The sequence below is a fragment of the Canis aureus genome, chromosome 25 (assembly GCF_053574225.1).
Source record: "Canis aureus isolate CA01 chromosome 25, VMU_Caureus_v.1.0, whole genome shotgun sequence".
Taxonomy (NCBI): domain Eukaryota; kingdom Metazoa; phylum Chordata; class Mammalia; order Carnivora; family Canidae; genus Canis; species Canis aureus.
The window spans coordinates 6,354,343-6,371,466 of record NC_135635.1 but is presented as its reverse complement, the minus strand read 5'-3'; the positions used below and the strand labels follow the sequence as shown (position 1 = coordinate 6,371,466).

The window sequence follows — 17,124 nt, the reverse complement described above, 5'->3', positions numbered from 1 at the left end:
TTCTGCAGCTAATGCTGGAAATTTCTTCATTGAGGTTTTATTTATTCAGATTGTGTATGCAAAGTTAAAATGCAAGGAGCTCTAGGAAGCAAGGAATATATAACAACTATCACTTCATATCAACAAACCATAGACCGGGTTTGCTGGAACCTGTCTGAAAGAAGTACTACTTGAGAACAGCTCCTTACAGAGTGAGACATACAAAAACTACTTGGCACAGACACTTGGAAGAACCTCAATGACCTGGAAAAGAACAGAGTGTCACTGTTTTTGGAAAATGCATTAGGTTAAATTGATTAGAATGAGCAATTCAGGGCTCTGTACTATCATGAAATCCCTGAGTTTGTGGGAATGTATTGGTCCAGAAAGAAGAGGAGAGAACCAAAAACAAAGGTAGGAAGGTATTAGAGACAAGTTCACCTGGTATAAAATTTTGCCCAGCAAATGCCTGAATCTTGCATCCTTGCCATTTTCTGTAACCCACAATCCCGATAGGTGGACAGAATTGGAGATTACTCATAAGAGCAGAAAAATTAATGCTCTGGAAATCATAGGAATGGGGTGTTGATTGAGATGACCTTTGAGACACAGGGATCTCAAAATTATCTTCTTGATGTCCTTTCTTCTATCCTTTCCAGACTAGGGCAGTGCTACAATGCTAATATCTGCTTCCCTGAAGTTTCATGCCCCCCAAAATGCAGACTCTATTCTAGAGGCATGAGAAAGTAGCAGGATACATGAAAATTAAGATAGTCTTGTAAACATATCTGGGGCTAAGTTTAAGTCATAGCTCTGTTTCTCATTAGCTGTATGTTCTTTGTAAAGTTTTTAAGCCTACTTTATCTCAATTTCCTTATCCACAAAATGGCATCTAATACCTCTCTTGTATGGTTTTAGAAGTTATTTAGATAACTTACGTACCATGCTAAGCACACACTGGCTGTGATTAAAATTCTGTGTTATTCATTGACTAATTTTAATCCCCTAATGTTCCCAAGGAAAAGTCCATTCTGAGGGCAGATCAGAACATATTATTGAACTAAAAACCAGATCAAGGAGGGAGAGATGGAAACAGATAGGGGGAGGATGATCTCACTGTGAGAGCAGAATTTCAAGAGACATCAAACAAAATAAAGTACACAGCAAAGGAAACAGAGAGAGGAAGAGATGAAGAGAAGTGATAAGTAGCCCAGGAGCTAATCAGAGACATTAAGGGGGACCTAGCTCTCCTCTTTCCTGATGGTGAAACCCTCTAGGGGCTCTGGCCTGTTAATTGAATGTTTCAATAAACCTTAATGCAGAAGAAAAAAGCAACAATTGTGTGTGTGTGTGTGTGTGTGTGTGTGTGTGTGTGTCTTTCTCTCTCTCTTTCTCTGGGAAGAGGCTTTTGTCTATCTAGGTTCCAGTATTAGAAAAAGAAATATATTAGTGCATGTGCCAGGATCCTTCCAGGCTAAGATTTCAAAATCCTTTTCTAGATTCTTACAAGTTTGGGCTGCTCTGAATCCAAATAAAGAGAAATTTTGAAAAGTTTTGATTCTTGGCATGTAAATATTTGACCAATTATTTAGACCATTTCAAAACCAGCTATTTTTCACTGTTTTCTCTTACTGCTCTAAATATTTTTCCTGAGGGTATAATGCAAATTAAGGTTTCTCAGATCTAACCATTCAGAAGAGCAGGAGACTTAAATAGCCAGTGGGTTTAACAAGTTCTTTATAAATCTTGGATACTAGCCCCTTATCTGATATGTCATTTGCAAATATCTTCTCCCATTCTGTAGGTTGTCTTTTAGTTTTGTTGACTGTTTCTTTTGCTGTGCAGAAGCTTTTTATCTTGATTAAGTCCCAATAGTTCATTTTTGTTTTTGTTTCCCTTGCCTTCAGAGATGAATCTTGCAAGAAGTTGCTGTGGCCAAGTTCAAAAAGGGTGTTGCCTGTGTTCTCCTCTAGGATTTGGATGGATTCTTATCTCACATTTAGATCTTTCATCCATTTTGAGTTTGTCTTTGTGTGTGATGTAAGAGAATGGTCTAGTTTCATTCTTCTGCACGTGGTTGTCCATTTTTGCCAACACCACTTACTGAAGAAGACTGTCTTTTTTCCAGTGGGTAGTCTTTCCTGCTTTGTCAAATATTAGTTGACCATAGAGTTGAGGGCCCATTTCTGGGTTCTCTATAAAGAACTTATTAAACTCAACAGCAAAGAAACAAACAATCCAATCATGAAACAGGCAAAAGACATGAACAGAAATTTCACAGAGGAAGACATAGACATGGCCAACAAGCACATGAGAAAATGTTCCGCATCACTTGCCATCAGGGAAATACAAATCAAAACCACAATGAGATACCACCTCACACCAGTAAGAATGAGGAAAATTAATAAGACAGGAATCAATAAATGTTGGAGAGGATGTGGAGAAAAGGGAACCCTCTTGCACTGTTGGTGGGAATGTGAACTGGTGCAGCCACTTTGGAGAACTGTGTCGGAGGTTCCTCGAAGAGTTAAAAATAGAACTGCCCTATGACCCAGCAATTGCACTGCTGGGGATTTACCCCAAAGATACAGATGCACCCCAGTGTTTCTAGCAGCAATGTCCACAATAGCCAAACTGTAGAAGGAGCCTTGGTGTCCATCGAAAAATGAACGGATAAAGATGTGGTTTGTGTATACAATGGAATATTACTCAGCCATTAGAATGACAAATACCATTTCCTTCGACGTGGATAGAACTGGAGGATATTATGCTGAGTGAAGTAAGTCAATCGGAGAAAGACAATCATTATATGGTCTCATTCATTAGGGGAATATAAAAAATAGTGAAAGGGATTAAAGGGGAAAGGAGAGAAAATGAGTGGGAAATATCAGTGAGGGTGACAGAACATGAGAGACTCCTAACTGGGAAACGAACAAAGGGTAGTGGAAGGGGAGGTGGGCGGGGGATGGGGTGACTGGGTGACGGGCACAGAGGAGGGCACTTGACAGGATGAGCACTGGGTGTTATACTATATGCTGGCAAATTGAACTCCAATAAATAATATAAAAATTAGTTCCAGTATTAGAAAATAAAAAATATAAAAATATTTTTAAAATATAAAAAATATACAAAAAAAATTAAATAGCCAGTGGGTAGGCAGCTGAGCCTGCAAGCCCAGAGACAGCTGAATTGACGTCTTGAGTTCCTTAAAGTTCATCCAGAAGCAAATTTTTGACTTCATTATCTTAGAAATTTCCTTATATGTATGTTTGTATTGACCAAAATACTCTTGACGTTCCCTTCAGCTTGACTAAACTTTAGAAAGGTTTCTTCCTGAATATAGACAGTTTCTCTCTGTGATCTCTATTTCTTGGCTTAGAGCATTTACTTCAGAAAATTTGAAACTGCAAATTCTTTCTCTGCCTCTTTAAAATGGATATCAATCTTCTCTCAGCCTTTGGCCTACTTTCTCAAGGTCCTGAGAACTATCTCTGTGAAATGCAAACATTGAAGGAAATAGTATTCCTATTTCTCAGTCTCTGTGGGAGAATAGGAGCCTAATTTAGATGGATAAAAATTAGCAAATACAGATGGCCTAATCACAGAGAAGAATATTTGCAACCTCAGGAATAATTCAATGTACTTGATACATCCCTTTGATCAATCTCCTCTGTACAGTTCTCTAATACTTTTAATCTACCTCATGCCAGTTCTTGCTTGCACTTTTTATTTATTTTTATTGAAGTATAGTTGCAGGGGTACAACATAGTGATTTGACAAGTCTATACATTACTCAATGCTCACCACAAAAGTGTATTCACATGTGCTTATGCTATTGTATTATAGTATTTAGTATATTCCTTATGCTGTGTTTTTCATCTTCATGTGTTTATTTTATAACTGGATTTTTGTACCTTTTAACTCTCTTAATCTATTTTGCCCATCCCCCCAAGCCATTTCCCTCTGGCAACCACTAATTTGTGTCTCTATTTAAGAGTCTGTTTTTTTTTTTTTTTTAATTCATTAGTTTTGTTTTTTAGATTCCACATATAAATGAAATCATATAGTATTTATGCTTTAAAACTGTCCTACCTTTTCTTTCAGTAGAGTTCAGTCTCTCTCCTTTATTGCAATTTTAAGTCTAGTATAAAAGTTGAAGTAAAATACTGTAGCTACAATAATTTGCTAACAGATACACAATATAAAAGATGCTCCAGAGATGAGTTAAGAGGACCAAGGCATAGGAAATGGAAACTGGCTTGGGTAAAGACATAACAATCCTATTTTTACTAAGTTTTTAAAGTGTGAATTTGGGAAAGGTTTTGATCCCTCTTTTTTTGTTTCCCCAAATTTACCACAGGGATAATAATATTCTTTGCAAAATTGTGAGGATCTAGTTTTGAATAATGTTCAACACTAATTAAGCAGATCTTCAGTCACATATTTCTAACTTGTTCATTATTCTAAATTTTTTTTTTCATCATTCTAAATTTAATTGCTCAGTATCTATACAAAGATAAAGAGGAGTAAGGGAACAGCATCCTAAGAAGGAAATGTCAGGATAATGGTCTGCTTTATGAGCCAAGTGTCACTGCAAGTTAGATGACTAGAGGACACGAAGAGGACACAAGTAAAATATGCAGAAAGGGATGGAATTAAGAAAATTAGCATCTCTGTGTTAAAAAAAGAAAACTGCAGGCCCAAAATGGCATTTCTTAGACCGAGTTCCAAACTGGGCTTAATACCCAACCTAGTTGCAGTTTCAACCTTCCCCAGAAATGTAGCTTTAACCAGTCAGTTAGGAAAATTTTTCTTCTGTTAGCGCCAGAGAGTCTCTCATTTGGGTCCTCTCTATCCCCCAAAGAAAGATGAGGTCATCTGCATGATAAGACACCTGGTTGTTTTCCCCCTAGCAAACATCCTGCTCTGGAACAATCTTTTTCTTGTGCTAATAATTTTCTTACCCTCATCCACTATCTATAAAAACCTTCCATTTTGTACAACTCCTCGCAGTGCTTTACTTGCTAAATGGGGTGCTGCCTGATTCATGAATCCTTTAATAAAGCCAATTAGATCTTCAAATTTACTTGGTTGAATTTTGTTACTTAACATCTGACAGATAGCCAGGAGAATTCAGGATGGCAGTTTGCTTCTGTTTTCTGCAGATAGAAAGAGTGAACAGGTTTTCTGCCTTGATGGGTGAATAGGGTTGATCTCAGGAAACCTCTGCATAGCTAGCTATCCACATCTTGAGACAAACAGGTTTTTTTTTCTTTTTCTTTCTGGAAATAATTTATGAAAAAAGAAAACCATATTGATTAGGGTTACAGGAATCCCCAGTCAAAATATTCAGAAGCATTTCTGAACTTGGACTTACTTGTGTACCCTGATGAGAGCCAAACTCAATCAAGAAGTTACAATTCTAGGGGTGCCTGGGTGGTTCAGTCAGTTAAGCGACTCTTGATCTCAGCTCAGGTCTTGATCTCATGGTCATGGAGCCTACTTAAATAAACAGACAAGTTAAAATTCTCTCCAGGTAGTTATTTGAACTCCCAATCTCATGCTTTTCATTCCCATACATTCACTCCCCCTCTTCCCTGCCCCATAGCTTTCAGACCATTCTAAGTACCTGAGAGTATTATCAAAACAAAAGATTCTCAGGTCTAGTCAACTAGAGATGCCATTAGGCTTAACTAGCCAATGGGTGGGCAGAACCAGACGATGGCTGGGGTAGTATCTAGCATCTCCTGAATTGCTTACTTTTTGATTCTATATATCTCCTTTTAATTATTTGTATGTAATTTAATTTATTGAATAGAAGCTTTGAAATATTGTCTACTGTTTGTATTTATTTGTTTGTTGTTTAGTGACTTGCCTAGACTAATTCTGAGTGTGAAACTGCTTGTTTTACTTTTATTTATTAATTTTTAATTTTTTCCTTGCCAGTAATTATTTTTTCTTCCCAAATTTTTATTTAAATTCCAGTTAGTTAACATGCAGTGTAAAATTGTTTTTTGGTGTAGAATTTAGTGATCATCACTTACACTCAACACCTAGTGCTCATCACAATAGGTGATCTCCTTAATACCTATTACCTATGTAACCCATCACCCTGCCCAGCTCCCCTCCAGTAACCATCAGTTTGTTCTCGTAGTTAAGAGTCTATTTCCTGGTTTGCCTCTCTTTCTCCCACCATGTTCATTTGTTTTGTTTAAATCCCACATAGGAGTGAAATCATACAGTATTTGTCTTTCTCTGCCTAACTTATTTCACTTTAGCATAATACTCTCTGCTTCCACCATGTCATTGAAAATGGCAAGATTTCATTCTTTTTTTTTTTTTTAAAGATTTTATGTATTTATTCATGAGAGACACACAGAGAGAAAGGCAGAGACATAGGCAGAGAGAGAGGCAGGCTCCATGCAGGGAGCCTGATGTGGGACTTGATCCCGGGACTCCAGGACCACGCCCTGGGCAGGCACACTGAAGCAGGCACTAAACCACTGAGCCATCCAGGGATCCCCCGATTTCATTCTTTTTTATGGGTAATATTCCACTGCATATATATATATATATACCATCTCTTCTTTAACCATCATCATTTGATGGACAATTGAACTCTTTCCATATTCCGGGTATTGTTGATAATGCTGCTATAAACATCAGGGTTCATGTATCCCTTTGACTTAGTTTTTTTGTCTTCTTTGGATAAATTCCTTAGTAGTGCAATTGCTGGATGATTTGGTACTTCTATTTTTAACTTTTTGAGGAAACTTCATACTGCTTTTCACAGTAGCTGCACCAGTTTGTATTCCCACCAACAGCGTAAGAGGGTTCCCCTTTGTCTGCATCTTTGCCAACACCTGTTGTTTCCTGAGTTGTCAATTTTACCCATTCTGACCTGGTGTGAGGTGATATCTCATTGTAGTTTTGATTTGGATTTCCCTGATGATTAGTGACGTTGAACATTCTTTCAAGGGTCTGTTAGCCATCTATATGTCTTCTTTGGAAACATGTCTATTCATGTGCCTAGTCTTTTCAATTGTATTATTCATTTTTGGAGTACTGATTTTGATCAGTTCTTTATAGATTGTGGATACTAACCCTTTATCAGATATGTCATTTGCAATTACTTTCTCCCATTCCATAGCTTGCCCTTTCATTTTGTTGATTATTTCCTTCACTATGCAGAAGGTTTTTATTTTGATGAAGTCCCAACAGTTTATTTTTGCTTTAGTTTCCCTTATTTCAGGAGACACATTTGCAATAGCATGGTTGGATCTAAAGGGTATAATGCTAAGTGAAATAAGCCAATCAGAGAAAGTCAGAGAAAGAAAAATGCCATATGATCTCACTCATATGTAGAATTTAAGGAATGAAACAAAGAAAAAAGGACAAACAGAAAACTAGACCCTTAACTGGTGGTTGATAGAGGGGAGGTCAGTGGAGGAATGGGTGAAATAGGTGAAGGGGATTAAGAGTACACTCCTCACGAGCACTAATGTAGAGAATTATGGAACACCTCAAACTAATATAACACTGTATATTAATTATACTGGAATTAAAAACAACAACAGCAACAAAATGAAGGTAAAGCAAATGAAATTCAGCATATTAAAAAGATTATACAGGGTGCATGTGTGGCTCAGTCAGTTAAGCATCTGCCTTTGGTTCAGGTCATGATCCCAGGGTCTTAGAATTGAGTCCCATGTTAAGCTCTCTGCTCAGTAGGGAATCTGCTTCTCCCTCTCCTTCTGCCTGCTTGTGCTCTCTCTCTCTCTCTGTCAAATAAATAAAACTTTAAAAAAATTATATATCATGATTGAGATTCATTTCTAGAATACAAGGATGGTTCAATATACAAAATCAATGTAATATACCATATTAACAGATGAAAGAAAGAACACCCATGATAATTTCAACTGATGCAGAAAAAGCATTTGACAAAATTCAACACCCTTTAATGATAAAAATATTTCAGGAATAGAAGGAGACTATCCTAAAAAATAAAAGCCATATATGCAAAGTTCTTAGAAAATATCATACTCAATGGTGAACGGCTAAAAGCTTTTCCTTTAAGATCAGAAACAAGAAAAGGATGCCAATGTCATCACTTCTATTTAACAGTACTAAAAGTTCTATCCAGAAGAATTAGGCAAGGAAAAGAAATAAAAGGCATCCAAATTAAAAAAGAAGTAAAATTATCTGTATTGGTAGATGATATGAACCTGTATTTAGAAACCCTAAGGACACAAAAATCTGCTAGACTAATAATGAATTCAGCAAAGACGCAGGATACAAAGTCAAAACACAAAAATCAGTTGCATTTCTATATACTAACAATGAATAATCTGGAAAGGAAAATTAAGAAAACAATTCCATTTACAATAGCATCAAAAAATACTTATGAATTAACTTAACCAAGGAAGTAAAAGATGTGTACACTGAAAACTCTAAAACATTGCTTAAAGAAATTAAAGAAGTCATGAATAAATGGAAACATATATCATGTTCTTGTATTGGAAGACTTGATGTTGTTAAGATGTCAATACTACCTAAATGATCTATAGATTTATGCAGTTTCTGTCAAAATCCCAGTTATATTTTTTGCAGAAGTAGAAAAACCCATCCTAAAATTCAAATGGAATCTCAAAGAATCTAAAATAGCCAATACAATCTTGAAGAAGAACAAATCTGGAGAATTCACACTTGCTGATTTCAAAAATTACAATAAAGCTACAGTAATCAAAACAGTACAATATTGTTATAAAGACAGACATATAAACCAATGGAATAGAGAGCCCAGAAATAAATGTATTTAGTCAAAGGGTTTTTGACAAGGATGCCAATACCATTCAATGGAGAAGAAATAGTCCTTTTCAATAAATGATATTAGGAAAACTGGTTAGCCTGCAAAAAATGAAGTTGGATCCTTACCTAATGCTGTATACAAAAATTAGCTCAGAATGGAGCAGACATAAGATCTAAAATTGTAAAACTCAAAAATAAAATAAAATAAAAATGTAAAACTCTTAGAAGAAAACAGGGCAAAAGCGTTGTAACATTCAACTTGTAAACGTTTTATTGAATATAACCCCAAAGGCACAGGTAACAAAAGGAAACCTAGAAAATAGGACTTCGGGCAGCCCAGGGGGCTCAGTGGTTTAGCGATGCCTTCAGCCCAGGGCGTGATCCTGGAGACCCAGGATCCAGTCCCAGGTCAGGCTCCCTGCATGGAGCCTGCTTCTCCCTCTGCCTCTCTCTCTCTCTCTCTCTCTCTTTGTGTGTCTGTGTCTCTCGTGAATAAATAAATAAAATCTTAAAAAAATAAATAAATAAAAGACGGGCAGCCCTGGTGACGCAGTGGTTTACTGCCACCTGCAGCCCAGGGCATGATCCTGGAGACCCTGGATGGAGTCCCACGTCGGGCTCCCTGCATGGAGCCTGCTTCTCCCTCTGCCTGTGTCTCTGCCTCTCTCTCTGTGTTTCTATGAATAAATAAATAAAATCTTTTAAAAAAATAGGACTTCACAAAAATTTAAAAATTTTGTACAATAGACATTACTTACAGAGTAAAAAGGCAACCCACAGAATGGAAGAAAATATTTGCAAGTCATATATCCGTTAAGTAATTAGTATCCAGAATGTATAGAACTCCTAAAGAACAAAAAAAGCAAACAACTCAATTCAAAAATGAGCAAAGGAATAGGTATTTCTCCAGATATACAAATGGCCAATAAGCACATGAAAAGGTATTCAGGGGGGGATCCCTGGGTGGCTCAGCGGTTTCGTGCCTGTCTTTGGCCCAGGGCACGATCCTGGAGTCCCAGGATCGAGTCCTGCGTCGGGCTCCTGGCATGGAGCCTGCTTCTCCATCTGCCTGTGTCTCTGCCTCTCTCTGTCTCTCTCTCTGTCTATCATAAATAAATAAAAATAAATCTTAAAAAAAAGAAAAGGTGCTCAGCTTTACTAATCATTAGATAACGCAAATCAAAAATACAAGGAGATACTACCTCACACCCACTAGGATGGTTCCTATGTATATATATATATATATTAAAAAAAAAGACAACCAGAAAATAGGGGCACCTGGGTGGCTCAGTGGTTAAGCATCTGCCTTCAGAGTGATCCCGGAATCCTGGGATGTAGTCCTGCATCAGAATCCCTGCGGGGAGCCTGCTTCTCCCTCTGCCTATGTCTTTGTCTCTCTCTGTGTGTCTCTCATGAATAAGTAAATAAAATTTTTTTAAATTTATTTTTTATTGGTGTTCAATTTACCAACATACAGAATAACCCCCAGTGCCCGTCACCCATTCACTCGCACCCCCCGCCCTCCTCCCCTTCCACCACCCCTAGTTCATTTCCCAGAGTTAGCAGTCTTTACGTTCTGTCTCCCTTTCTGATATTTCTCACACATTTCTTCTCCCTTCCCTTATATTCCCTTTCACTATTATTTATATTCCCCACATGAATGAAAACATAGAATGTTTGTCCTTCTCCGACTGACTTACTTCACTCATCTTTTTTGAAAAACCCAGAAAGTAATAAGTATTGGCAAGGATATGGAGTAACTGCCTTGTGCACTATTGGTGGAAATCTAAACTGGCACAGCCACCGTGGAAAATAGCATGGTAGTTCCTCAAATATTAAAAAATAGGATTACCCATATGAGCCAAAAAAATTGAAAACAGGGTTTCAAGGGGATATTTGTACACCCATGTTTACAGCAATATTATTCATCAGAGATGGATGAATAAGCAAATGTGGTATATAGGTACAATGGGATATTTGGTCTTAAAAAGGAAGGAAATTTGACAATATGACAAGATATGTATGAATCTTGAAGATATTAAACTAAATGAAATAAACCAGTCACAAAAAGAAAAACATTCTATGATTCCACTTATATGAGGTACTTAGAGTAGTCAAAGTATAGAGACAGAATGTAGAATAGTGGTTGCTAGTGGTGGAGGAAGGGAGGAATGGGGAGTTATTGTTTTAATAGGTATAGAACTTCAATTTTAAAGATCAAAAGAGTTTTGGAGATAAACAGTGGTGATGGTTGCACAACATTATAAATGTACTTAATACCACTGAACAGTATTCTTAAAAATGGGTAAGATGGTAGGGGTACCTGAGTGGTGCAGTTGGCTGAGCATCCAGTTCTTCATTTTGGCTCAGGCTGTGATCCAGGGTCATGAGATCAAGCCCCATGTTGGGTTCCATGCTCAGCACAGACTCTGCTTAAGATTCTCTTGATTCTCTCTCCCACTGCCCCTCCCCCTGCTCTCGCTTTCAAATAAACCAATAAATAATTAATTTTAAAAATGGTTAAGATGGCAAATTTTATGTTATGTGCATTTGCCACAATAAAAAAATTGTAAAGAATTAAGGTAGAATAAAGACATTTTCAGATAAACAACAGCTAAGAGATTTATTGCTACCGGGCTGGCCTTTCAAGAAGTACTAAAAAAAAGTTCTTTGGACTAAAAGGAAGTGATAGAATATGGTAACTCAAATCAACATAAGGAAATAAAGAACACCAGTAAAGGTAATTACATAGTGTTTAAAAAACAAAATTCAACTGAGTATATTTGAAGATAGAATTGGTTTTATTAAATGATTCATGGATCAGGAAACAAGTAAAGGGGAGTTCCAAAGGAGCTGACCTGTAAAAAATGGAAGGTTTTTAAGAAAGGAGGATGGGGCAAGAAAGGTATAAGCAAAATAACAGGATTGTTCCAGGAAAGGTCACCTTCCCTTAGGAGGAGGAACAGGGCATCTTATGCAGATTACCTCATCTTCCTCTGAGGGAGAGGATCCATGTGATAAATTACCTCTTGGCACTGATCCAAACATTCCTTACTGACCCATTAAAATGTACATTTCTCAGGGAGGTTGAAACTGTAATTAGATTAGGTATTAAGCCTTGGTTTGGTGATTGGGCCTACATGATGCCATTTTGGGCCTGTGGCTTTAATTTCAATAGGTAATAATAAAGGACAATATGAAATATATTTCCCTTTTGGTTTTAAAATTAATTTAAAAGGCAATTGCATGGGGCACTTGATTGGCTCAGTTGGTTAAGCATCTGCCTTTGGCTCAGGGCATGATCCCAGAGTCCTCAGTGATCCTCTGTCTAGCTCCCTGGCTCAACGGGGAGTCTGCATCAACCTCTCCCTCTGCCCCTCCTCGCTTCTTATGCTTTCTCTCTCACTTGCTCTCTCTTTCTCAAGTAAATAAAATCTTTTTTAAAAACCATAATTAGAGGAGGGGCAAGATGGTGGAAGAGTAGGGTCCCCAAGTCACAGTCCCCACCAAATTACCTAGATAACCTTCAAATCATCCTGAAAATCTATGAATTCAGCCTGAGATTTAAAGAGAGAACAGCTGGAACGCTACAGTGAGAAGAGTTCACACTTCTATCAAGGTAGAAAGATGGAAAAAAAAAAAAAAGAAACAAAAGGCATCCAAGGGGGAGGGGCCCCGCGAGCAGCCGGTCTAAGGCCAGGGCAAGTGTCCCCAGGACAGGAAAGCACCGTCCAGGAGAAGCAGGAGCTTCACCAATCTTCCTGGGCGGAAAGGCGCCGGCAGGGAGTTAGAGCAGGACCCCAGGAGGGCGGGGATGCCCTCGGGCTCCCTGGGACACTAACAGACACCTGCGCCCCGTGGAGAGCGCGCGCCACACCCGCCCACGGCAGGACCCGGGAGGGCTCGGAGGGGCTCAGGCGGGGGCTCCGCACAGAGAGGGGGCTGCGACTCCAGGAGCGCGAATCCAACAGCACAGGCCCGGGAGCACAGGGCGCCGGGGACACAGCCCAGGATCCGGCCTCCCCCCGGGATAGGCAGAGGCCAGGAGGGCACAGGACAGCGAGGACACTCCTGCCCCGAGCTAAGCAGATCAGCGGCCCCACCTCCGGAGCATCCAGGCCCTACAGACCTAGAGCTCTGTAGTTACTGCGGGAGCTGAATCCAGGGCTCCAGAGCTGGCCGCCTCCACTGGAGTTGTTCCTCCTGGGGCCTCACAGGGTAAACAGCCCCCACTGAGCCTCACCAGATAAACAGGATAAACATTACTCACTGAGCCCTAAACCAAGCAGGGGGCTGAGCAGCTCCCCCAAGTGCTAACACCTGAAAATCAGCACAACAGGCCAATCCCCCAGAAGACCAGCTAGACAGACAGGGGAAAAACAAATTATTGTCAAAGCAGCACTGGAAAGTTCCAGGGGAAGTCAAGGGACTTATAGTATACAGAATCAGGATACTCCTCCCTGTTTTTTTTTTGTTTTGTTTTTGGTTTTGTTTTGTTTTGTTTGCTTTTTCATTTCTGTTTGCTTCCCCCACACCTTTTTTCCTTTCTTTTTCTTTCTCTTTTTTCTTTTTCTCTTTTCTTTCCTTCTTTCTCTCCTCTCTTTTTCTCCCTTTCTGAATACAACTTGTTTTTGGCCACTCTGCACTGAGCAAAATGACTAGAAGGAAAACCTCACCTCAAAAGAAAGAATCAGAAACAGTCCTCTCTCCCACAGTTACAAAATTTGAATAACAATTCAATGTCAGAAAGCCAATTGAGAAGCACTATTATACAGCTACTGGTGGCTCTAGAAAAAAGCATAAAGGACTCAAGAGACTTCATGACTGCAGAATTTAGAGCTAATCAGGCAGAAATTAAAAATCAATTAATGGAGATGCAATCCAAACTAGAAGTCCTAACGACGAGGGTTAACGAGGTGGAAGAACGAGTGAGTGACATACAAGACAAGTTGATGGCAAAGAGGGAAACTGAGGAAAAAGGACACAGACAATTAAAAGACCATGAGGACAGATTAAGGGAAATAAACGACAGCCTGAGGAAGAAAAACCTACGTTTAATTGGGGTTCCCGAGGGCGCCGAAAGGGCCAGAGGGCCGGAATATGTATTTGAACAAATCACAGCTGAAAACTTTCCTAATCTGGGAAGGGAAACAGGCATTCAGATCCAGGAAATAGAGAGATCCCCCCCCCCTAAAATTAAAAAAAAAAAACAACATTCAACACCTCGAAATTTGATAGTGAAGCTTGCAAATTCCAAAGATAAAGAGAAGATCCTTAAAGCGGCAAGAGACAAGAAATCCCTGACTTTTATGGGGAGAAGTATTAGGGTAACAGCAGACCTCTCCACAGAATTCTGGCAGGCCAGATTGGGCTGGCAGGATATATTCAGGGTCCTAAATGAGAAGAACATGCAACCAAGAATACTTTATCCAGCAAGGCTCTCCTTCAGAATGGAAGGAGAGAGAGCTTCCAAGACAGGCAGGAACTGAAAGAATACGTGACCTCCAAACCAGGTCTGCAAGAAATTTTAAGGGGGACTCTCAAAATTCCCCTTTAAGAAGAAGTCCAGTGGAACAATCCACAAAAACAAGGACTGAATAGATATCATGATGACACTAAACTTGTATCTTTCAATAGTAACTCTGAACGTGAATGGGCTTAATGACCTCAACAAAAGGCGCAGGGTGTCAGAACGGATAAAAAAGCAGGACCCATCTATTTGCTGTCTACAAGAGGCTCATTTTAGACAGAAGGACACATACAACCTGAAAATAAAAGGTTGGAGAACCATTTACCATTCGAATGGTCCTCAAAAGAAAGGAGGGGGTAGCCATCCTTATATCAGATAAAGTAAAATTTACCCCGAAGACTGTAGTGAGAGATGAAGAGGGACACTATCTCATACTTAAAGGATCTATTCAACAAGAGGACTTAACAATCCTCAAAATATATGCCCCGAAATGTGGGAACTGCCAAATATATCAATTAATAACCAAAATTAAGACATACTTAAATAATAATACACTTATACTTGGTGACTTCAATCTAGCTCCTTCTACACTCGATAGGTCTTCTAAATACAACATATCCAAAGAAACGAGAGCTTTAAATGATACACTGGACCAGATGGATTTCACAGATATCTACAGAACTTTACATCCAGTGCACATGGAACTTTCTCCAGAATAGACCACATACTGGGTCACAAATCGGGTCTGAACCGATACCAAAAGATTGGGATCGTCCCCTGCATATTCTCAGACCATAATGCCTTGAAATTAGAACTAAATCACAACAAGAAGTTTGGAAGGACCTCAAACACGCGGAAGTTAAGGACCATCTTGCTAAAAGATGAAAGGGTCAACCAGGAAATTAAGGAAGAATTAAAAAGATTCATGGAAACTAATGAGAATGAGGATACAACCGTTCAAAATCTTTGGGATGCAGCAAAAGCAGTCCTAAGGGGGAAATACATCGCAATACAAGCATCCATCCAAAAACTGGAAAGAACTCAAATACAAAAGCTAATCTTACACCTAAAGGAGCTAGAGAAAAAACAGCAACTAGATGCTACACGCAGCAGAAGAAGAGAGTTAATAAAGATTCGAGCAGAACTCAACGAAATCGAGACCAGAAGAACTGTGGAACAGATCAACAAAACCCGGAGTTGGTTCTTTGAAAGAATTAATAAGATAGATAAACCATTAGCCAGCCTTATTGAAAAGAAGAGAGAGAAGACTCAAATTAATAAAATCATGAATGAGAAAGGAGAGATCACTGCCAACACCAAGGAAATACAAACGATTTTAAAGACATATTATGAACAACTATACGCCAATAAATTAGGCAATCTAGAAGAAATGAACGCATTTCTGGAAAGCCACAAACTACCAAAACTGGAACAGGAAGAAATAGAAAACCTGAACAGGCCAATAACCAGGAGGAAATTGAAGCAGTCATCAAAAACCTCCCAAGACACAAGAGTCCAGGGCCAGATGGCTTCCCACGGGAATTCTATCAAACGTTTAAAGAAGAAACCATACCTATTCTCCTAAAGCTGTTTGGAAAGATAGAAAGAGATGGAGTATTTCCAAATTCGTTCTATGAGGCCAGCATCACCTTCATTCCAAAACCAGACAAAGACCCCACCAAAAAGGAGAATTATAGACCAATATCCCTGATATAATGGATGCAAAAATTCTCAACAAGATACTAGCCAATAGGATCCAACAATCCAGTAAGAAAATTATTCACCATGACCAAGTAGGATTTATCCCCGGGACACAAGGCTGGTTCAACACTCGTAAAACAATCAATGTGATTCATCATATCAGCAAGAGAAAAACCAAGAACCATATGATCCTCTCATTAGATGCAGAGAAAGCATTTGAATAAATACAGCATCTATTTCTGATCAAAACTCTTCAGAGTGTAGGGATAGAGGGAACATTCCTCAACATCTTAAAAGCCATCTACGAAAAGCCCACAGCAAATATCATTCTCAATGGGAAAGCACTGGGAGCCTTTCCCCTAAGATCAGGAACAAGACAGGGATGTCCACTCTCACCACTGCTGTTCAACATAGTACTGGAAGTCCTAGCCTCAGCAATCAGACAACAAAAAGACATTAAAGGCATTCAAATTGGCAAAGAAGAAGTCAAACTCTCCCTCTTCGCCGATGACATGATACTCTACATAGAAAACCCAGAAGCCTCCACCCCAAGATTTGCTAGAACTCATACAGCAATTTGGCAGTGTGGCAGGATACAAAATCCATGCCCAGAAGTCAGTGACATTTCTATACATTAACAATGAGACTGAAGAAAGAGAAATTAAGGAGTCAATCCCATTTACAATTGCATCCAAAAGCACGAGATACCTAGGAAAAAACCTAACCAAAGAGGTAAAGGATCTATACCCTAAAAACTATAGAACACTTCTGAAAGAAATTGAGGAAGACACAAAGAGATGGAAAAATATTCTATGCTCATGGATTGGCAGAATTAATATTGTGAAAATGTCAGTGTTACCCAGGGCAATTTACACGTTTAATGCAATCCCTATCAAAATACCATGGACTTTCTTCAGAGAGTTAGAACAAATTATTTTAAGATTTGTGTGGAATCAGAAAAGACCCCGAATAGCTAGGGGAATTTTAAAAAAGAAAACCATAGCTGGAGGCATCACAATGCCAGATTTCAGGTTGTACTACAAAGCTGTGGTCATCAAGACAGTATGGTACTGGCACAAAAACAGACACATAGATCAATGGAACAGAATAGAGAATCCAGAAGTGGACCCTCAACTTTATGGTCAACTAATATTCGATAAAGG

At 38.9% G+C, this 17,124-nt stretch overlaps 1 protein-coding gene across 8 annotated transcripts in view; it reads right to left on the bottom strand.

Annotated features, from left to right (window-relative positions):
* The window catches only part of LOC144296902 (olfactory receptor 8S1-like), a 170,688-nt gene that overhangs the window by 18,636 nt on the left and 134,928 nt on the right, over positions 1–17,124 (bottom strand). For 6 of the 8 annotated variants that reach the window (XR_013363834.1, XR_013363833.1, XR_013363832.1 and 3 more), the window contains one exon: positions 5,357–5,478. The gene's annotated coding sequence lies outside the window, so the exon portion shown is untranslated. Of the gene's footprint in view, positions 1–4,458; positions 5,262–5,356; positions 5,479–9,548; positions 9,637–17,124 lie in introns of those variants that run through there. The other 2 variants (XR_013363829.1, XR_013363827.1) reach the window with 2 other exon arrangements.